At 34.9% G+C, this 23,523-nt stretch overlaps 1 protein-coding gene and 1 long non-coding RNA gene across 4 annotated transcripts in view; both read right to left on the bottom strand.

Annotated features, from left to right (window-relative positions):
* Positions 1-23,523, bottom strand: part of LOC101889989 (sodium- and chloride-dependent GABA transporter 1) — a 166,806-nt gene that overhangs the window by 31,295 nt on the left and 111,988 nt on the right. The window lies entirely within an intron of this gene.
* LOC131803985 (uncharacterized) lies at positions 882-17,391 on the bottom strand. The gene is made up of 2 exons (XR_009342857.1): positions 16,961-17,391; positions 882-912 (listed from the first exon to the last, which is right to left on the bottom strand). It is a non-coding gene; the product is annotated as an uncharacterized LOC131803985 (long non-coding RNA).

Genomic DNA, 23,523 nt, shown 5'->3' with positions numbered 1-23,523 from the left:
CGCAAAGCAAAAATGCTATTTGTTATTGTTATTGTGAACTGTTAGATTTTCCGTTGTAAAAATGTGCGTTTTGTTGTTGTGAATCAGCCTCTTTCTCTTTCGTTCCCAAAAAAATATGATGGAAAAAAATTGCAAAAACAACTACATACCGGTTTTCTGTGTGCACTGCTTTTTATTTTTAGTTCTTGTTTAGCAGTTGAAACAGAAACGTGCTACTGTATGTTATGTTCCTAATAAACTACATTTTTACGAAACCCGAAATAAATTGTTTGTTTTTGAAATAAATATGTGTTTTTTTTTTTTCATTTTTAAGTGGTGTGACGATTTTTTCGATATTTCTTCCGAATTCTGAACGATTTCTTTCAGAAAATCGGAACTTTCTCCCGAATTCTGAGCGTTTTTTTTTCAGAAAATCTGAATTTTATTCCGAATTTTCTTTCGAATTCTGACCGATTTCTTTTAGAAAATCTGAATATTCCGCCGAATTTCCAGACGAATTCTGCCCGATTTCTTTCAGAAATTCGGAGTTGTCCTCCGAATCTTTTCCGAAAATCTAATTTTTTCTCCTATTTTTTCAAGAATTTTCACCGAATTCGGACCGAATTCGTCCAGAAAATCTAATATTTTTTCAGATTTTTTTCAGAAAATCTTTCCGAATTCGGTGACCACGTCCATACAACTTTCGTACCGAAATCGGAAGGAATTCGGAATCAGAATCGGACATTTTTTCAGAGATTCTGATAGAAATCGGACCGAATTCGGCAAAAATTGTTTACTGGGTTCTTTTCTTCACATTTATCACATTATATGTGGATAGATAGATTGGTTATTGATTTTTGATCGATTTTTAATTGTATTTTTATTACGTGTTTTTATTATTATTTTTCCAACTTTCTTCTAATGAAATTTTTGCTAAAAATAAATTTTTTTTGTTTTGAAATTTTTGTTTATTAATATGTGTTTGGCTTTTATTATTTATTTGAACCCCCTGTGTCTTGAGGGCGTTTTATCGTTTCTCGTAATGCGTCCGCTGTAAATTAATGCCACCTTCACATAGTTTTCAAACCGGAAACTGGCTTTGAGTTGCGTGTGGTTTCATTTGGGGGTTTCTTTGCCGGCTTTGAAATTTATTATGTTTTGAGGTTTAACATTTTGTGTTTGCATTTATTTTTATTTGTTTTCCATTTACTTTAATTTTTTTTAGGTCGGATATATTAGTTGGGTTTTATACGATAATGATTTGTACCTTAAGTAGGTCTATATTAAAATATTGATTTCACACTATAAACCTTTTTATAGGTCCGAGCAGTCATTTCGAGTAGTTGACGAAACTATTCGGATATTCACAAGCATACTACACGAATATTTATATAAGCAAGAAAGAATGCAATAAAATCACCGGACCGAACATACAATACCTTGCCACAAATATCGAAATATATATATATATATATATATATATATATATATATATATATATATATATATATATATATTATATATATATATATATATATATATATATATATATTTTCCTAATCTGCATAAAATTCTATGTCGATTTAGCGATGTCTATCCGTATGAAGAGAACCGGATGCTTAATTCGGATTTTATAATCGTTTTGCTCATTATAAACATTGACCCTTTGTGGTAGAGGTACCAACAGAAATGGTCCGATCTCTACCATCTTTATAACAGACCTTGTATTGATGGAAATATTGAGAAGTACCAAGTCTGAATGGAATCGGGAGTTAATTTCGCGATTTTTGACCTTCATGGGCATTCAAAATTTTGATCGTTTGTGGGGGAGGTACCACAAGAAATGGACCGATATATCCAGTCTTCACAGCAGGTTTTATGTCAATAGGAATAATAGGCTGTGTGAAACATGAAGAGAACTTGATGCTTATTTTAGATTTTTTGATCATTTTGTTTATTCAAAACTTTGCGGCCTTGCGGGGGAGGTACCAGAAGGAATGGTCCGATCTCTACTATTTTTATAATAGATCTTGTTTTGATAGAAATATTGAGATATGCCAAGTTTGAGGGGAATCGGATGTTAATTTCACGTTTTATGAGCTTCATGGATCTAACCTAAATAGAGGGTTCGTTTTAAGTTTCCATGGAATCCTTGTATTTAAGGTATATTGTGTCTTCAGCAATATTACTCCTGACAATAGGAGGACTTTGGCTCATACTTTTAGCCTTCATGCGAGTCACCAGAGGGCTGCTTTTATTCCTTTTTTCAACTTCGTCAGCGAAAAGTCTACCTTAAAATTTTAGATTCTTTCAAACAGTCCTTTGTGGTACTTATTCACATTTTTCCTTTTTCGGAAAGAATATTGAAACTGTTTACCTTTTATACAAACAATTCTTGAAAACCTTTCATTTTGATTTTTACCGAATTAGTAAAACCATTGCACAATGGACTCACATCCAATTTTTCAGCTCCTTGCCAAATTTAGTACCATTAAGAGCTTTTCGTACAACTATAGTAGAAATTTTCAAAATCATCTCCATATATCAATTCCAGGTACTAACATAGATCTCTCTATCAAATTTCGGGATTCCAGTTCTATCCCTTTACCCGCTACCCCATGTAGTACCCCTTAGTACTTTTCCAACAATTACATATTTCCGAAACCACCTCCATATGCGACTACAATACTATATTTCAGATTTTAAACACTATCTGTTCACCCAATACAAAATTGTACCAATATAGTATAAAAAATAGTACTATTTACTACAATTATAGTACACATATATAAAACCAGCTCCTTCTCTCAGCCACAAATATCAACAATGACATCCATATCAAATTTCAGGATTTCAGCTGTATCCCTTCATCCAAATGCTAAATTTAGTACCATTCGTACAATTATAGTACAAATTCAAATAATCACTTCCATATCTCAATTCTAACTCTATTCCTCTACCTGATACCCAATTTAATACCACTTAGTACTTTTCCAACAATTATAGTACATATGTCCGAAACCATAAGACTCTAATACCATTTTTCAGGTTTCAAGTACTATCTGTTCACCCAAAAACAAAATTGTACCAAATTTAGTACTATTTAGTACTTTTCGTACAATTTTAGTACACATTTCCAAAATCACCTCCATATCTCAATTCCAAATTCCAACAGAGGCCTTAAGATTAAATTTCGGGATTCCACCTATATCCCTTTAGCCGCTACCCAATTTAGTACCATTTAGTACTTTTTGTACAAATATAGGACGTATTTCCAAATCACCTCCGCATCTCAACCTGAGATACCAACGGTTATCTAATTATGAAATTTCAGAATTTCATCTCTATCCCTTCACTCAATACCAAATATAGCATCATTCAGTACTTTTCGTACAATTATGGTACACATTACTACTATTTCCATATGTTCAGGCTACACATGAATAGCGACCCTAATACCAAATTTGAGATTTCAAGCACTATCTCCATTATGGTACTCATTTCCAACACCACCTCCATATCTCAATCCCAGTTACCAACAGAGACCCTAAGATCAAATTTCGGGATTCCAGCCCTATTCCTTAACCCAATACCAAATTAAGTATCACATAACCATACCCACTAACAGTGACCCAAATACCAACATTTTAAATTTTTAAATCAATTCGTTCATCCAAAACCAAATTGTGCTAAATATAATATCATTTAGTACAGTTTAGTACTTATATCAAACCTACTTCCAAAAATTAATTTCTATATAAAATGTCAAGATTTTAGCTAAATACCAAAAGGTACGAAATTTAGTGCTTTTTTGGAAAATTGGACTAGATGTGCAAAACATTTTCCAAAAACACAGCATTATATCACCCCTACCCACCAAAAAAATCGGTGAATAATGTAGCTAAAATCATCAAAGTACCGAATATCGGGAGGTTCTGTTATATGGGGGATATACGAAGACGTGTACCTGTCAGACAATCTCCTGTCATGGGCTGTAGCATCCATTACGAATTTCAAATACCAAATTTGAAACATTTCTAGTGAAAAATGTCACTAAAATCAACAAAGAACCGATTATCGGGAGGTTAATTGGGGCTATACGAAGACTTGTACCTGCACAGACAATTTTCTGTCATAGGCTGTAGTCTCCATTACGAACTTCAAATACCAAATTTGAAACAATTCCCATGAATTATGTTGCAAAAATCCTCAAAATACCGAATATCTTGAGGTAACGTTATATGGGGGCTATACCAAAACGTGGATCTACATGGCCCATTTTCAATACGACTAGTCCTGCAGACATAATATACATTTGAGTAACATTTTATCAACCTACTTCATTTTGTTCGGAAGCTAGAGTGATTTCCACAGACGGATAGACATCGCTAAATCGACATAGAATTTTATGCAGATTAGGAAAATATATATATATATATATATATATATATATATATATATATATATATATATTTTTTTTTTTTTTTTTTTCCTAATCTGCATAAAATTCTATGTCGACATAGAATTTTATGCAGATTAGGAAAATATATATATATATATATATATATATATATATATATATATATATATATATTTTTTTTTTTTTTTTTTCCTAATCTGCATAAAATTCTATGTCGATTTAGCGATGTCTATCCGTCTGTGGAAATCACTCTAGCTTCCGAACAAAATGAAGTAGGTTGATAAAATTTTACTCAAATGTATATTATGTCTGCAGGACTTGTCGTATTGAAAATGGGCCATGTAGATCCACGTTTTGGTATAGCCCCCATATAACGTTACCTCAAGATATTCGGTATTTTGAGGATTTTTGCAACATAATTCATGGGAATTGTTTCAAATTTGGTATTTGAAGTTCGTAATGGAGACTACAGCCTATGACAGAAAATTGTCTGTGCAGGTCCAAGTCTTCGTATAGCCCCAATTAACCTCCCGATAATCGGTTCTTTGTTGATTTTAGTGACATTTTTCACTAAAAATGTTTCAAATTTGGTATTTGAAATTCGTAATGGATGCTACAGCCCATGACAGGAGATTGTCTGACAGGTACACGTCTTCGTATATCCCCCATATAACAGAACCTCCCGATATTCGGTACTTTGATGATTTTAGCTACATTATTCACCGATTTTTTTGGTGGGTAGGGGTGATATAATGCTGTGTTTTTGGAAAATGTTTTGCACATCTAGTCCAATTTTCCAAAAAAGCACTAAATTTCGTACCTTTTGGTATTTAGCTAAAATCTTGACATTTTATATAGAAATTAATTTTTGGAAGTAGGTTTGATATAAGTACTAAACTGTACTAAATGATATTATATTTAGCACAATTTGGTTTTGGATGAACGAATTGATTTAAAAATTTAAAATGTTGGTATTTGGGTCACTGTTAGTGGGTATGGTTATGTGATACTTAATTTGGTATTGGGTTAAGGAATAGGGCTGGAATCCCGAAATTTGATCTTAGGGTCTCTGTTGGTAACTGGGATTGAGATATGGAGGTGGTGTTGGAAATGAGTACCATAATGGAGATAGTGCTTGAAATCTCAAATTTGGTATTAGGGTCGCTATTCATGTGTAGCCTGAACATATGGAAATAGTAGTAATGTGTACCATAATTGTACGAAAAGTACTGAATGATGCTATATTTGGTATTGAGTGAAGGGATAGAGATGAAATTCTGAAATTTCATAATTAGATAACCGTTGGTATCTCAGGTTGAGATGCGGAGGTGATTTGGAAATACGTCCTATATTTGTACAAAAAGTACTAAATGGTACTAAATTGGGTAGCGGCTAAAGGGATATAGGTGGAATCCCGAAATTTAATCTTAAGGCCTCTGTTGGAATTTGGAATTGAGATATGGAGGTGATTTTGGAAATGTGTACTAAAATTGTACGAAAAGTACTAAATAGTACTAAATTTGGTACAATTTTGTTTTTGGGTGAACAGATAGTACTTGAAACCTGAAAAATGGTATTAGAGTCTTATGGTTTCGGACATATGTACTATAATTGTTGGAAAAGTACTAAGTGGTATTAAATTGGGTATCAGGTAGAGGAATAGAGTTAGAATTGAGATATGGAAGTGATTATTTGAATTTGTACTATAATTGTACGAATGGTACTAAATTTAGCATTTGGATGAAGGGATACAGCTGAAATCCTGAAATTTGATATGGATGTCATTGTTGATATTTGTGGCTGAGAGAAGGAGCTGGTTTTATATATGTGTACTATAATTGTAGTAAATAGTACTATTTTTTATACTATATTGGTACAATTTTGTATTGGGTGAACAGATAGTGTTTAAAATCTGAAATATAGTATTGTAGTCGCATATGGAGGTGGTTTCGGAAATATGTAATTGTTGGAAAAGTACTAAGGGGTACTACATGGGGTAGCGGGTAAAGGGATAGAACTGGAATCCCGAAATTTGATAGAGAGATCTATGTTAGTACCTGGAATTGATATATGGAGATGATTTTGAAAATTTCTACTATAGTTGTACGAAAAGCTCTTAATGGTACTAAATTTGGCAAGGAGCTGAAAAATTGGATGTGAGTCCATTGTGCAATGGTTTTACTAATTCGGTAAAAATCAAAATGAAAGGTTTTCAAGAATTGTTTGTATAAAAGGTAAACAGTTTCAATATTCTTTCCGAAAAAGGAAAAATGTGAATAAGTACCACAAAGGACTGTTTGAAAGAATCTAAAATTTTAAGGTAGACTTTTCGCTGACGAAGTTGAAAAAAGGAATAAAAGCAGCCCTCTGGTGACTCGCATGAAGGCTAAAAGTATGAGCCAAAGTCCTCCTATTGTCAGGAGTAATATTGCTGAAGACACAATATACCTTAAATACAAGGATTCCATGGAAACTTAAAACGAACCCTCTATTTAGGTTAGATCCATGAAGCTCATAAAATGTGAAATTAACATCCGATTCCCCTCAAACTTGGCATATCTCAATATTTCTATCAAAACAAGATCTATTATAAAAATAGTAGAGATCGGACCATTCCTTCTGGTACCTCCCCCGCAAGGCCGCAAAGTTTTGAATAAACAAAATGATCAAAAAATCTAAAATAAGCATCCGGTTCTCTTCATGTTTCACACAGCCTATTATTCCTATTGACATAAAACCTGCTGTGAAGACTGGATATATCGGTCCATTTCTTGTGGTACCTCCCCCACAAACGATCAAAATTTTGAATGCCCATGAAGGTCAAAAATCGCGAAATTAACTCCCGATTCCATTCAGACTTGGTACTTCTCAATATTTCCATCAATACAAGGTCTGTTATAAAGATGGTAGAGATCGGACCATTTCTGTTGGTACCTCTACCACAAAGGGTCAATGTTTATAATGAGCAAAACGATTATAAAATCCGAATTAAGCATCCGGTTCTCTTCATATTTGACACATCCCATTATTTATACTAACACAAGGTCTAGTGTGAAGATGGAATATATCGGTCCAATCCTTCTGGTACCTTCCTCTTAAATGCAAACATTTCGAAAAATTTGGAATAGAAGGAATCTTGCTCCCAATAAATTTAGGTTTATTTATTATGTAGGTTTATTTATTATTTAGGTTTATTTATTATATAAAGATTCGAAACTCCGATTTATCTGTCTTCTATTTTTAGCTTTACTTTCTTAATCCAGAAGATTTCCCAAACTTATTATTTGTTCTGCACAGTGTAATTGATTTTTATTGAAACTTTTTTTACAGGGGTAGTGGATGTACCCTGAGGAATGAAAACAAAGACTATCTCAAGCGCTTTATCTGCGTTGGTACCTACTTCAAAGAAAATAGAAAAAACAACTGCATTTTCTTTTTTCTATTACAAACTAAATTTCATTTTTTATTTTGAAACCATTTGGAGAGATGAAAACATTATCACCTCATTTAAAATACTTCAAGCATTGAAATACAAATATTTTGCACTCTAAATTTCATAAAGATGACATCATCTTATTCTTTGCGAATTATTAAGAATTTATGATACTGTGTGTTATTATAAATAAGAAAATTAAAACAAAATAAACAAAACTCGATACCTTTATTTGATACCGATCGATATTGAATTCTATTTTTAATTCAATCTATTAGAACAACAAAGCAGAATTCGAACTATATGAACTTTTCAAGTTCAAGCGAGTGCAACTGGTCGATCAGCTTACTCAAATTTTGATTCGGAATCAAAGAGTACTGTTTGTTGTTGCATTGGTCGCAATAAGAAAAGAAACAAATTTTTGTTTTTGACAAAATTTTTTGCAAGGAAGCTCGTTTTAATCCATTTAAATATGAGACGCATGTTTATTTCCTGTTCCGAGAGGCTTATCTCAACACTTCACAAAAAAATGAAAGGGAATTCGAATTTTGTTTTCGTTTGGCATAAGAAAGGCATAACAAAGCGACAGCAGCAGCATACAATCAAAGTGACCTTCACCAGTCGGCCGGCTTGATAGCTTATAAAGAGATTACAAACAAAAAAATATATTTTTGCCGAAAGTGGTTTTCTTTACAAAACAAAAAAAAATGATCGGACTTTTTACAACACACTAGCACAAGATGTAACGGGTTGTAAATAAATCAAAATCTTATCGAAAGTTAAAAAAAAATTCAATGAACTTCAGAATCGCAATGGATTTCAATGAACTTGAACATTTTATTATAATTTGAAAAATTTTCTTTGATATTACCATGGACCTCCCACTATTTTGGAAACAAATATTTTTTCTTCAATTTAACAGTCCCTTAGATATGTAACTTCATTTTTGAGGTTCAATGACTTATAGAGGTCTGGTTTTAAAGATTGTAATTAATATTTTCCAAAGACAAACAGAATTTTAATAGTGGATTTTTACAAAATATATAGGGTGAGATGAAAAAACTGCAACCAACCTCAGACTGCTGTCATTTCTTAGCCACTCGTCCGACAGATGTTAAAATTATTCCAGAGACAGCTCATACAAAAGCATTTTGGTGAGAATTTTCCAAAAAAAGTTATTCGTAATGAAATTCAAGCGTGATAATGTGATTTCTTTATATTTGGCTGGAAAACCACAAGTGGCTATCGTTAGCCTTAGAGCACTCCAGCATTTAAATGTGAAAAAATCGTTTGTGTCTCGTACGGTCGCTCGTTACCGTGATACTGGTAGCGTACCCCGACATCAAGGAAGTGGACGGAAGAAAACAGCAAAATGGCTCAAAAGGAGGTTTCTCGCTTCATTTCCAGCGCACAATGGCCATCAAAGTCTCCGGATACCAATCTGTTGGGCTATTGTGTATGGAGTATTTTGGTATTTCACTAAAAAATACCAAAGTGTCGATCACCTCAAGCAAGCGCTTCGCCGGGAATGGGCTAAAATACCGAAGAGTAACATTCGGGCAGCTTGTGACGGTTTCATTAGCCATTTGAAGGCCATAATTCGTGTCAAAGGTGACCAATTCGAACAAATCTAAACTTATTCTAAAATTTGATGCTATTTCCGAAATTTGTTTCTTTCATTCAATAAAATTAAAAAAAAGGTAAAAATGATGGCGTTTGACTTTGTTGCAGTTTTTTTTATCTCACCCTGTAGTTTCAAACCAGTTGAAAAGTATCAGTCGGTTTTGGCCAACAAATATATACCCTCAGCCAATGTTGGATTTTTAAAATATTTGTTGACATCTGTTATGATTACCGAAATTGTTGACCCTCTATGGAGTAGGTTCCGAAGTAGGTTCCATTTCATACCGGATCTAAATAAATACAATATAAATATAGCAAAGTGCTAGGTTTTCACTATATCGACTACTTCCTTCACCTTATATATTTTTATAAAATATTAAAATGTGCGTGAGATACCACATATAGTCGACCGAAGTATTCCATTTTTATTCTTCATCTAATACAAATAAAAATATTGATATGCCCAAAGTAACAAGAAAATAGAAAATTGATATCCAATTTTATGCGAAATCATAAATTCCATATTCATCGCAGGCTTCTGGTTGAGAGAAATTTTTAGATATGGCAAGTTGTAAAGAATCGCTGACTTGTTTCGCATGTTATGACAAATACAAGTATTGAAATTTGTGGCTCTTTGTGGGTAAGATACCAGATGGGGTTCGCAGATATATATCATCTTCACAGCAGATCTTGTATTAGAAAAATATTTGTATGTGTGAAATTTGAAGAGAGTTGGATAATTTTTCAAAATTTTGAAACCTATGTGAGGGAGGTACGAGACCGATTTCTAACATCTTTATAACAGATCTCAGGTTGATGGAAAAATTAAGATGTACCATGTCTGAATGAAGTCGGATATTAATTTCGCGTTTTATGAGCTTCATGGATATCCAAAATTTTGATCCTTTGTGAAGGAGTTACTAGAAGAAATGGTCCGATCCCTACCATCATTATAACAGGTCGTGTGTTAATGAAAATATTGAGATGTATGGGATGTGATTGGAAGAGGATGTTAATTTCGCGATTCATGAGCTTCATGGATATTCATAATTCTGACCCTTCGTGGGTTAGGTACCAGAAGGAATGGACCGATATATGCCATCTTCACAGCAGGTCTTGAATTAGAAGAAATAATGGAAGGTGTGAAATATGAATAGAATCGGATGCTTATTTCGGTTTTTATGATCGTTTTGGTTATTCAAAACTTTGACCCTTTGCGGGGGAGGTATCAGAAGAAATGATCCTAACCCTGCCATCTTTATAATAGATCTTATGTTGATGGAAATATTGAAATGTGCCAAATCTGAATGGAATCGGATGTTAACTTCGCGTTTTATGAGCTTAATGGATATTAAAATGTTGACCCTTTGTGGGGGAGGTACCAAAAGGAGTGGACCGATATATCACATATTCATTGTGTTAGCAGAAAGTAGTAGACAATTTTTACCCGCTGAGAGGGAGATACTAGAAGAAATGGTCAGATCTCTATCATATTGTGTTGATGGAAATATATCGGATGTTAATGTTTATGAGCTTCGTAGGTACTCAAATTTTTACCCTTTGTGGGGTAGGCACATCTTCACATCAGATCTTGGGCTAATAAAAATATTGTGATGTGTGTAATTTAAAGACATTCACATTACATTTTATAAGAGTTATAATTATTCTAAATTTTAATCCTTTGTGGTGGAAGTACTTGATGAAGTGGGTCGATATTGTCCATTTTGGCACCTGACCTAGCACTGATGCTAATATATGCAGTTGCAAAGTTGGAGCAAAATCGCAGTATCCCTTGAGTCTCAATGAGGCAAATTAATTTCTTTGAAAAACTTGAGCCTTTGTGGGGGCGGAACCAGAAGGAGTGGACCGATATTGCCCATCTCCGAACTGGATCTAAGTTTGACAATAATATTACGATGCACCAAATTTGGATCAAATCGGATACTCCCTTCGAGAGTTATCGTGCGCACCAGCCAGCCAGACGGACATCGCTAGATCGGCTCCAAATATCTTGAAACGGATTTGGTCCAAAAATACCTAGGATCTAAAACCGTTATTTCGATGAGGCACCCTCTCTAGCCATATGGCTGAGGGTATACAAATTAATTACCGATATGAAATCGTGGCCTTACAAGTATATCCTTTCACCAACAGATAATTATGAACTTCTTATATAATTTTTATAAATTAATAAATTAAATTAAAAAACAAATAATATTTATGGGCCGACATGTAGTCAATCATGGATTTTAAAAAAATATTTTTCATGGACCACCAGGAAATAATAAATTGTTTTAAAACTAAAATTATGGACTGTGAATTAGAAAATATATTCAAAACCCCTACAATGACTAAAATCTCTTTATATCTTTATATAAGGCCTTTACCAAAAGGTGAACCTATTTTGACCATTTTTTTTTTTTTTTGTGAATAACTTCTCCACATAATAAGGAGTTAAAATGCCAAAATTTAGCCAAAAAAAAAATTGCCAAAACTGAGAATACGTAAAAGTTTTCATTATATGGGGCCATACCAAAAAGTGGACGGATATTACCCATTTCCTTTACCAATGATTATGGATGTTATCAAATGATCTCTGCAAAAATTCAAAGTCCCATCCTAAATGTTTGCGAATTATATGTCAAACTATTGGGGGTCCCTTGTATATCCCCAAAACTATATAAAGGCCTTTGGAATTTTCCGCATCTCAGACTGGCTATTAGGCCGGCGTATTTGGAAAAAGTGTGAAAATTTAAAAAAAACGCACAAGGTTTTTTATAAAAAAAACATTATGATATTTTTCATGGTATGTATTAAATATACAGATTTCTTTTGTTCAGAGACTCACAATGAAATTCGACGTAGAATATTTCTTCCTTTAACACTTTCCCCGAAAAATGAAGTATAAAGGGAGATTTTGTCTCAGAGTGGAAACGTGTTAAATTAGCATTTAATAACTTCACCACATAATTTTCCCCTATAATGCATAAATTTCGAATGTAATTTTCTTAAAAACTATTATACATATTTATATAGTTTATTTTGAGATTTATAGTAAAATTTTGAGTAGAATATTTCCTCTTTTGACATCTTCCTCTTAAAACGAAATTTTATGCTGTTTTCAGGCATAAAATCGAAAAAAGACCGAAGAAAAATTGATCAAAAACATTGGAAATATGTTCTCGCTTTTTGGCAAAAATTGATGCAAATATTTTCACAATATATAATGCAAAAAGAAATTTCTTTTCCTTGGTGACTTATAGTGAAATTCGATAAAGAATAATATTGTCTTTGGCGAAATTCTTCTAAAATTTCGATTTGTAGGAGAATTTTACCTAAATTAACTCAAAGTACGGATATGAAAAGTCAAATGTGTTTTTAGGGGTTTGGGTATGATTTACGACTTTTGATGTCTTCTAGGATCTATAGTAGAATTTTATGACAAATATTTTTTGAAGAATATTTTGACATGCTACGAACCCGTTTAAAGGTAGTCTATAACCATATTTTGAAAAGAGGACCAAAAAAACATATTTGATGATTCACTTGAGTGCCAATTAAGCATTTCGAATCGCGAAAGCATCCCCATTTACATCATGACAGTATGTTTAATTAAATATTTTGCAAACGTTTTAATTGTTTCATCAATTGTCAATCAAAACAAAGAGAATTTAATTTTATACAAAATTGATTTGTAAAACAACAAAACCAATATTGATGCTTTTTTGGTGTTTTTTTTTTTTTTTTTGTCATTCTGTTTTGGTATGTAAATAGCCAGTAATGGATGGCATTGGCGGATGAGCCGGATGTTTGATTGGCAAACACATTTTTGTTGCTGCTGTCGTTTGAAAATATGTTTGACGACATCACCCACAGTTGGAATGACGAAAGAGATTTTTTTAAATTCAAAATTTTATTTGGATGTGATATCAAAACAGCCAGGGGGGGGCATTTAATATTTTATGGGTCAAAATACGAAATACCTGGTAATATTTACTCTGAAGCGGGGCACACCAAGAGGGGTCTTTCTTGTCCATTAAAAAAACTCAGAGATCGTAGCAAGTCAAATTATTCTAGAAAATTATTTATCATATAATCCTACTATAGGTCTCAGAACACATAAAATCTTACCCAATCTTATAAATACGAAAAAACATTTAAGGTTTGTTACTTCATTTGAGCCTATGCAAAATTCTACCATAAAATATCATTTTAGAAGAATGACGTCAAAGACAAAAATATTCTCCATCAAATTTACTAGTCACCACAGAACATATATCTCTTTTTCCATTATATACCAAGAAAATAATAATTCGGATTTTTTTAAAAAAAAGGAGGTTGAATGCAAAGACAAAAATATTCTTCATCCAAAATTTTACCATAAGTCACCAAAGGGTGGAATAATTTTTCAGCTGACTTTTTTTCGAGTTAATGCATGAAAATCGCATAAAAGTTCATTTTAGGCAAAAGGTGCCAAAAGAGGAAATATTCCGTACGGAATTTCGTTACGAGTCTCCTAATTTACTATACAGGGTGAGATGAAAAAAACAGCAACCAACTTCAGACTGCTGTCATTTCTAAGCCACTTGTCCGACAGCTGTTAAAATTATTTCAGCGATAGCTCATTATATTTTTTACAAGCTTAGAAAAACATGTTGGTGAGAACTTTCCAGAAAAAATGTTATTCGTGATGGAATTCAAGCGTGATAGTGTGATTTCTTTATATTTGACTGGAAAACCACAAGTAGCCCTCGTTTGAGCACTCCACCATTTAAATGTGAATAAATCATTTGTGTCTCGTACCATCGCTCGTTACCGTGATACCGGCCCGACGTCAAGGAAGTGGGCGGAAGAAAACAGCAACATCAGCAGAAATGATTCGAAAAGTAAAGAAACGACTTGATCGAAACCTACGTCACAGTGGCCGAAAAATGACTCGTGAACTGAACTTATCGCAGTATTCCATTCGACAAATATTGAAAGATGAACTCGGGCTAAAGCCATTGAAATTCCAAAATGTGCAAGAACTTACACCGCAACAGAAAGAAAATAGACTCAAAAGAGCTGCTTCGCCGAAAGTTGGTCGAAAGTGGTGATCTGCCGAATTTGGTTTTCCCATAGTCCGATGAGAAAACATTCGTTGTCCAGCGGTTTGTAAACAAACAAAATGGTCGTGTTTACTTGCCAAAGAGGTCAGCTGAAAATGTGCACCTTCGGTTGGCCACCAGAACTCAAAAGAGCTAAAGACTTGCTTCGCTTGGCCGAATGTGGTTAACTGCCGAATTTGGTTTTCTCCGTCTCCGATGAGAAAACATTCGTTATCCAGCCATTTGTAAACATAATGATCGTTTTTACTTGACAAGGAGGTCAGCTGAGAATGTGCCCCTTCGGTTGGCCAACAGAACTCAAGCGCCGGCCATGGTGTTGTTGTGGGCCGCTATAACAGCCGATGGTCGCTCTCTGCTCGTATTAATCGACTATGGCATTAGAATTAATGCCAATATTATCACGAAAATATTCTGGAGGGTGTATTAAAGCCTTGGGCATGCCGCAAAAATTTTGGCCGCAGACCTTGGACATTCCAACAGGACTCAGCACCATCGCACGCGCTACCCAAGAATGGCTACAAAATGAGATTCCTCGCTTCATTTCCAACGCACAATGGCCACCAAAATCTCCGAATAACAATCCGTTGGACTATTGTGTCTGGAGTATTTTGGAAAGCAAGGTTGGCACCCAAAAAAAATACCAAAGTGACGATCACCTCAAGCAAGCGCTTCACCGGGAATGGCCAAAATACCCCAGAACAACATTTGGGCAGCGTGTGACGGTTTCATTGACCATCTGAAGGCCATAATTCGTGCCAAAGGTGACCAATTCGAACAAATCTAAACTTATTCTAAAATTTTATGCTATTTCCGACATTTTTTGCTTTCAACAAAATTTAAGCGATCCCGTTTAAAAGAAGTTTGCAGCCATATTGTGAAAAAAGGACCAAAAAGACACCTTTGTTGACTCGTTTGAAGATTAAAATTTTCGATTAAAATAATCCTCGTATTGTTATCTGTAATATTGTCGAAGACACAATATACTTGAAGTGCAAGGATTCCAAGGATTTTTAAAACGAAAATTTCAATAAATTTGGAAGTGGGGGACCTTCCCCCCTCTATTAAGATTAGTTATCAATGTAAACCTTAAAAACGTCGATACACGTGTTGCTCTACTTTCGTAATCTGCTAAGTTTATTGCCGGAATTATTCTTTGAGTTGCAAGGATTCCAAGGATTCTTAAAATGAAAATTTCAATAAATTTGGAAGTGGGAGACCTTCCCCCCTCTATTAAGTTTAGTTATCAACATAAACCTTCAAAACGCCGATATACGTGTTGCCCTAATTTCATAATCTGCTGAGTTTATTCCCGGGATTTTTTTTTGTGTTGCACAGTGTAATTATTCTGAAATGCTAGAACGTGTTATAAGTGGTACACTTTATGACATTTAAATACGACAACTAGGTATAAACTTTATGGATAATTATTAACAATATTTGATTTTAAAAAATTGTTAAAGCACGACAAGTTTTATTTTTAAATTCTTGGAAGTTGGTGGGTTTTTCTGCGAGGCACCGGTTTTCGAGTCATTTGTTTAACACAGATTTCCAAAATGATTTCTTGTTAATTATTTTGTGGTTATTCGTAGGTATTTATATTTTTTCATTGACAATTTTTTTTACAGGGAATTAATTAATTATTTTTTTAATGTCTTGATAACGGCGAATTTACGGCATAATCACGTTATTTTTCTTGTAACTTCTTTACGCACTTATCTTTGTTAATTTTTTTATTTATTTTTTTTTACAGAATCATTAGTCCACCACACGTCATTACCCGCATCACCACCTGGAACGTGTTGTAGAGATTCACTAACCAGCCGTTATGTTTATTTTTGTGTTTTCTTTTTTTTATCGAACCACCCGAATTTTCTCCAGGTGAATCACAACACCTCCACATCACACACAACACACCTGAAAGAAGGGTGTCAATGGGGTATCACAATTATCCGAAATTATGTGTAAGACTTGCTGAACACGTTCGCAGAGCAGTGGCGGAATGGTGGCCAAAAGCCAGTCACACAGTGGACCTTACAACAATTTCCTACTAAAAATTTTCTTCGTTCGATGGAAAACTACAATGGTCGACCGGTCGTCTGTCTACGGCAGTGTCTGCAAACATTAACTTCTTCTGTCGCCGAAAACATTAACAAGACAACACCATCGCGCCATATGCCACAGACGTACATACACACATCGTTTGTCATTCGTACATCATCAAAATAGTTTGGTTTGTTTGTTTTCTTTTGAATTACTTTTCTTCCTCTGCGGGAGGGAGTGAGGGAGGGGGTAAGGGAGTAGAGAACACAGCAACAGTAAATCACCAAAAAAATAACAACCCGGCCAAAACGAAGACGTTTAGATCTTTTTCTTTGATTTGTTAAAATTTTGAGTTACGTTTTTTTTTCTCCTTTTTTTCTTTCTAAGCGACGACAACCGACTCACGCTCTCATTAATGCAAAACTAAATGTGCGTTTTCGAACAACATCAACTCAAAGTCAGTCTCTGTGATTTCGAAGTTGGCCTCATGAAGCCAACTGAAACGTTGGCGATGACGGACGTTGGCGCAACGACGACGACGATGATATGATAGCAACAACTTCAGCAGCAACAGCAGCTTTGATGGAAAGTCAAGCTTTGAAGCGTTACGCTTTGTTGAGTCCAGAGAGCAATGAAACAAACAACCAGCAGCAAAGGTAATACGGTTATGTACGCTTGCGCTCACGGTCTTAACACGTTCGTAATGGTGTTGGCGTTGTGGAAAGGCTATTCGACAACAAACAAACAAACAAATAGCACGTCAAAATCAGTGCGCATTAGTGTTTGCAACAATACAAAAAAAAATAAAACAGTAGCGACATTTTCGGGGGGCCTTGATAAAAATAAAATTTGGATTTTTATATCCAAAATAAAAATATAATCCCTCCCTTTCCCGAGGAAAAATTCCTTATACCAAATTGAGGGGTTATGTCAAAACCCATAAATAGCCCATTCCAAATCCTAAAAATACAAAAATGAAGTTAAGCCTTTACATTGAGGATATTACAAAATCTGGATCTATTTTGAAAAAAAAAACAAGTTAAAAAGCAGGAAGTTCGGCCGGGCCGAACTTTGAATACCCTCAACCAATGGAATCCTTAAAAAAAATTCTGTTAAAATTTTAAAAATGCCGAATATATAGCCATTCAAGGCTCTATATTGTGGTCAAAAGCTTTAAAATTTAGATCCCACCAAATTCAAAATTTCTGGATAAGGTTGCATGGAGGCCATTAACAAATAGTGGGTCTATATTATTTTCTTTTACCAATTTCTGTTGCAACAACATTTTAAATTGAAGCCCTTTCGATTGGAAACTATGCCAAAAATCCAGATTCCGGGGAAAAATTCCTTTTACCAAATCGATTGGATCACCCAAAGTCTGGGGTTATGTCAAAACCCATACTTATAATATGGAATAATCATGCAAGATATTTTTCTACCCGTAAATAAAAAAACAGGTAACCATAAAAGCCCATTCCTTTGGAAAAAATTACCAAGATCCTCAAAATACCAAACTTGGGTTGAGCCTTTACAGTGGGGACTTTAAAAACTCTGGAATTATTTTGAAAGAAAAAAATTTCGGTATATTAAGTTACCAGGCCTTCTATTTTGGGCAGAGTCCAAGTATGACCAAAAGAGAAAATTTTGAGTTTTAGCTTACTGAGGCTATATATTGTGACAAAAAGCTTTAAAACGACGAAATCGGGGGAATTTATATCCGAAATTTTTGGATAAGGTTGGTAGGAATGCCAAAAATCAAGAGCAACTGGTATATGGGGACACATATTACTATTAGTAAAAGAGAAACGTTACTCATTAAAACTTAGGCTAGAAAGAGCCTTGAAATTTGACATTGAAATATCGAAAATTGTGAAAGTTGCTAAATTAGTAACTTTTTCTCTGAAATGGAACTTTTTATACCCTCAGCCATATGCCTATAGAGGTTATATATCATTTGTTACGGCCAAAACGTATCTCATCGAAATAGCGGTTTTATACCCTAGGTCTCTTTAGATCATATTCGTTTCAGGGCATTTAGAGTCGATATTTGTATCAGTGCTTGGTGCTGCGCGATAATGGACAATATCGATCCACTGCCTCAAGTACCTCCCCCTAAAGGGCCAACATTTTGAACAATTATAACTCTTATAAAATGTGATGCAAGAGTCCGATTATCTCCAAATTAAACACATCACAATATTTTTATTAACCCAAGGTCAGGTATGATGATGGAATATATCGGCCCACTAAAACATTTAATTTATATATATGAATGAAGCGAGGAACCGCATTGGTGGTGATGAGTTTTGTTGGAATGTCCGAGGTCTGCGGCTAAAATGTTTGCGTGCCCAAGGCTTCATTAATACACTCTCCAGAATATTTTTGCGATAATATTCGGCATTTATTCTGATGCCACGGTCGATTAATACGAGCGGAAAGCGACCATTGGCTGTTATGGCGGTCCACACCATCACCATGGCCGGCGCTTGAGTTCTGGTGGCCAACCGAATGTGCACATTTCCAGCTGACCTCTTTGGCAAGTAAACACGATCATTTTGTTTGTTTACAAACTGCTGGACAACGAATATTTTCTCGTCGGAGAAAACCAAATTCGGCAGTTCACCACTTTCGGCCAAGCGAAGCAACTCTTTAGCTCTCTTGAGTCTATTTTCTTTCTGTTGCGGTGTATGTTCTTGCACTTTTTGGAATTTAAATGACTTTACCCCGAAGTGATTTTTCAATATTTGCCGAATAGAATATTGGCATATGTTCAGATCACGAGTCATTTTTGGGCCACTGCGACGCGGGTTTCGATCAAGTCGCTTCTTTATATTTTGAACCATTTCTGCTGATGTTGCTGTTGTTGTTTTCTTCCGTCCACTTCCTTGAGGTCGGGCTACGCTACCAGTATCACGGTAACGAGCGATGGAACGAGACACTAAAGATTTATTCACATTTAAATGCTGGAGTGCTCTAACGATAGCCACTTGTGGTTTTCCAGCCAAATATAAAGAAATCACACCATCACGCTTGAATTCCATCACGAATAACTTTCTTTCTGAAAAATTCTCACCAAAATGCTTTTGTACGCTTGTAAACAATATAATGAACTGTCACTGGAATAATTTTAATAGCTGTCGGACGAGTGGCTTAGAAATGACAGCAGTCTGAAGTTGGTTACAGTTTCTTCATCTCACCCTTTAAATGTTAAATTCTCTTGTAATTTTGCCATTGCCAATATTTAGATGAAGTATGAAAATGGAAAATACTTCGGTCGACTATATATGAACGTATCACATATTTCATATAAAGTGAAGTTACTTCCTGAAGTTATAGTCCAAACCTGCCATTTCGCAATATTTATATCACATGTATTAAGGTCCGATACGAAATGGACAATATTGGCCCAGTCCTTCAAAACCTACTACCTAGAATGTAGGTTTTGAATAATCATAACAGAAGTCAAAATATATTTAAATAATCGGACATTGGCTGAGCGTAGAGTAATTCTCACTAAAATAATGACAACCAAAGGCCCCTGCTCCAAGGCCTGATAATACCCGCTACCTATTTCGGATTAACAAAACAAACATAAAAGTTACATATTCACTTAAATAAGACATTAGTTCAAGAAGATACAAAGATATCTCGGTGATTAGACAAATAAGAAATTTCTCATTTCCTTTTGAATGGCATCTATTAAATTTTTGAAGTTATTTAACAATTGAAATTTTGTTTTCTGCTGAATTTTTTCTCAATGATGACAACCAATGCCTTGAAAATACCTAAAAGATGTGATACGCTTGACATTCGACAACTCCTTAAATATAGAATTTAGATGACTTGCTATTTATTATAAACCTAAAACATTTTTGTTTAATAAGGTGTAAACCGATTTACCCCTGTTGGTCATTTTGGTGTAATTATTGAAATATATTTATTATTGAAATATAATTATTGAATATATTTTCGGCATAAATATGGAAAATATGTCAAAACTAGGTTTCTAATAGGAATTTTTTATATGTATTTTAATACAAAATTGGACCTTCAAGATATTTCAATGAGAGTATTAAATTTTTTTAAAGAAAATTCTCAACATTAATAAACAAAATTTTCGGTCTTTCAGATGACATCCAGTGCAGTTTATCCCCCAAATTGCTACACAGGGTGAGATGAAAAAACTGCAACCAACTTCAGACTGCTGTCATTTCTAAATCACTCGTCGCACAGCTGTTAAAATTGTTGCAGTGACAGCTCATTGTTTACAAGCGTACAAAAGCATTTTGGTGAGAATTTTCCAGAAAAAAAGTTATTCGTGATGGAATTCAAGCGTGATAGCGAGATTTCTTTATATTTGACTGGAAAACCACAAGTGGCTATCGTTAGGGCACTCCAGTTTTTAAATGTGAATAAATCGCTCTTTACCGTGCTACTGGTAGTGTAGCCCGACGTCAAGGAAGTGGATGAAAGAAAAAAGCAACATCAGCAGAAATGGTTCGAAAAGTAATGAAGCGACTTGATCGAAACACGCTTCGCAGTGGCCGAAAAATGACTCGTGAGTTGAAGATATCGCAATATTCCATTCGGCTAATATTGAAAAATGAACTCCGGGTAAAGCCATTGAAATTCCAAAAAGTGCAATAACTTAAAGCGCAACAGAAACAAAAAGTGGTGAACTGCCGATAAGAAAACATTCGTTGTCCAGCAGTTTTTAAAAATCAAAATGATCGTGTTTACATTCTAAAGAGGTCAGCTGAAAATGTGCAACTTGTGTTGGCCACCACAACTCAAGTGCCGGCCATGTTGATGGTGTGGACCGCCCCATAACAGCCGATGGTCGCTCTCCGCTCGTATTAATCGACCGTGGCATTAAAATAAATGCCGAATATTATCGCGAAAAAAATTCTGGAGGGTGTATTAAAGCCTTGGGCACGCAAAAATTTTGGCCTTGGACATTCCAGCAGGACTCAGCACCATCAAACTCAGGACGAACCACCCAAGAATGTCTACAAAATGAGGTTCCTCGTTTCATTTCCAGCGCACAATGGCCACCAAAATCTCTGGATACCAATCCGTTGGACTATTGTGTCTGGAATATTTTGAAAAGCAACGTTGGCACTAAAAAATACCAAAGTGTCTATCACCTCAAGTAAACGCTTCACCGGGAATGGGCCAAAATTCCGCAGAGCAACATTCGGGCAGCGTGTGACGGTTTCATTGCCCGTTTGAAGGCCATAATTCGTGGCAAAGGTAACCAATTCGAACAAATCTAAACTTCTTCTAACATTTTATGCTATTTCCGACATTTTTTGATTTCATTCAATAAAATTTAAAAAAAAATATGTAAAAATTATGACGTTTGACTTTGTCGCAGTTTTTTTATCTCACCCTCTAATGCGGATAAAGTATTTAACTTTTCCAAAACACGTGAATAACAAATCTACATTTGCCACATAATACCAAAAATATTGAAAGCCCCTGCCATCCTAATTAAAATATCTTCCAAAAGCCCCATTAGTATTTGTGACAAATTTGGTCAATTAATTTCCATAAAAATATAAACAAACATATTTGTTGTCCAAACTTCAGTTATGACCATCGCGTTTTTGGCTATCATGCCAAACAAATAAGCTAATGTTGCCGATAATTATCTTGTAAGTGGGCGTTTCGGAGTGCAAAAGAAAAGAAAAAAACGCAGCACTCAAAAAGCCAAGTTCATTGAACGAACGAAAACAAAGCCTTAATAATAGCTTCATAGACACCATGAAGTAGCTGCCTTATTTAGCAGCAAAACTTTACTTCGGCTACGGCTTTATTCTTCAATACATTAATTAAGAAGCCAGCAAGAAGAGGTTGCAATGAATTCATTCTTTTCAAGCATTTACAGTTTTTAGTCTTTTTTGTAAATTAATTGTTAGTGCCCTGTTAATAAGACTCGAAAACGCTTTGGTAACGCTGAGAAAGATTGAATGCATGTGGAAATTCATTCACAAGAATTTCATTAGCTTTAAGCGGCTCAGAGAAGCATGGAGTTTCTTGCCGGTTGCAAGGTTAGTATTTTTCCCTCCTAGCTTAAATTTTATTTTTGTTGTTGTTTCTTTTTTTGTTGCATAATATGCGGGCTGTCTCAACTAATTGCATATTTTGGCAGATTTAGATTCAAAGAACCCGTTAGTCTCTATCATAGAACATGCTATTAGGGAAGTGGAATAGATAGATGAAGATGATCGTGAAAAACGTAAGCGAAAGGTATTGCTCGGGGGAATAACATAAAAGTATCGTTTAAGATTACAGGGTGAGATAAAAAACTGCAACAGTCATTTTTTTTACATTTGATTGAATGAAAGCAAAAATGTCGGAAATAGTATCAAACTATAGAATAAGTTTAGATTTGTTCGAATTGGTCATCTTTGGCACGAATTATGGCCTTCAAACGGCCAATGAAACCGTCACACGCTGCCCGAGTGTTGCTCTGCGGTATTTTGGCCCATTCCCGCCAAAGCGCTTACTTAAGGTGTTCGACACTTTGGTATTTTTCAGTGTCAATCTTGCTTTCCAAAATACTCCAGACACAATAGTCCAACGGATTGGTATCCGGAGATTTTGGCGGCCATTGTGCGATGGAAATGAAGCGAGGAACCTCATGTTGTAACCATTGTTGGGTGTCGCGTGCTGAGTGCGATGGTGCTTATGGTCCTGTTGGAATGTCCGAGGTCTGCGGCCAAAATGTTTGCGTGCCCAAGGCCTTAAAACACCATACAGAATATTTTCGCGATAATATTCGGCATTTATTCTAATGCCACAGTCAATTAATACGAGCGTAAAGCGACCTTCGGCTGTTATGGCGGCCCACACCATCACCATGATCGGCGCTTGAGTTCCGGTGGCCAACCGGACATTTTCAGCTGACCTCTCCG

Source organism: Musca domestica, unplaced genomic scaffold, assembly GCF_030504385.1.
Source record: "Musca domestica strain aabys unplaced genomic scaffold, Musca_domestica.polishedcontigs.V.1.1 36, whole genome shotgun sequence".
Classification (NCBI taxonomy): Eukaryota; Metazoa; Arthropoda; class Insecta; order Diptera; family Muscidae; genus Musca; species Musca domestica.
The sequence above is the reverse complement of the archived record's forward strand: the minus strand, read 5'-3'. Positions and strand labels throughout refer to the sequence as shown.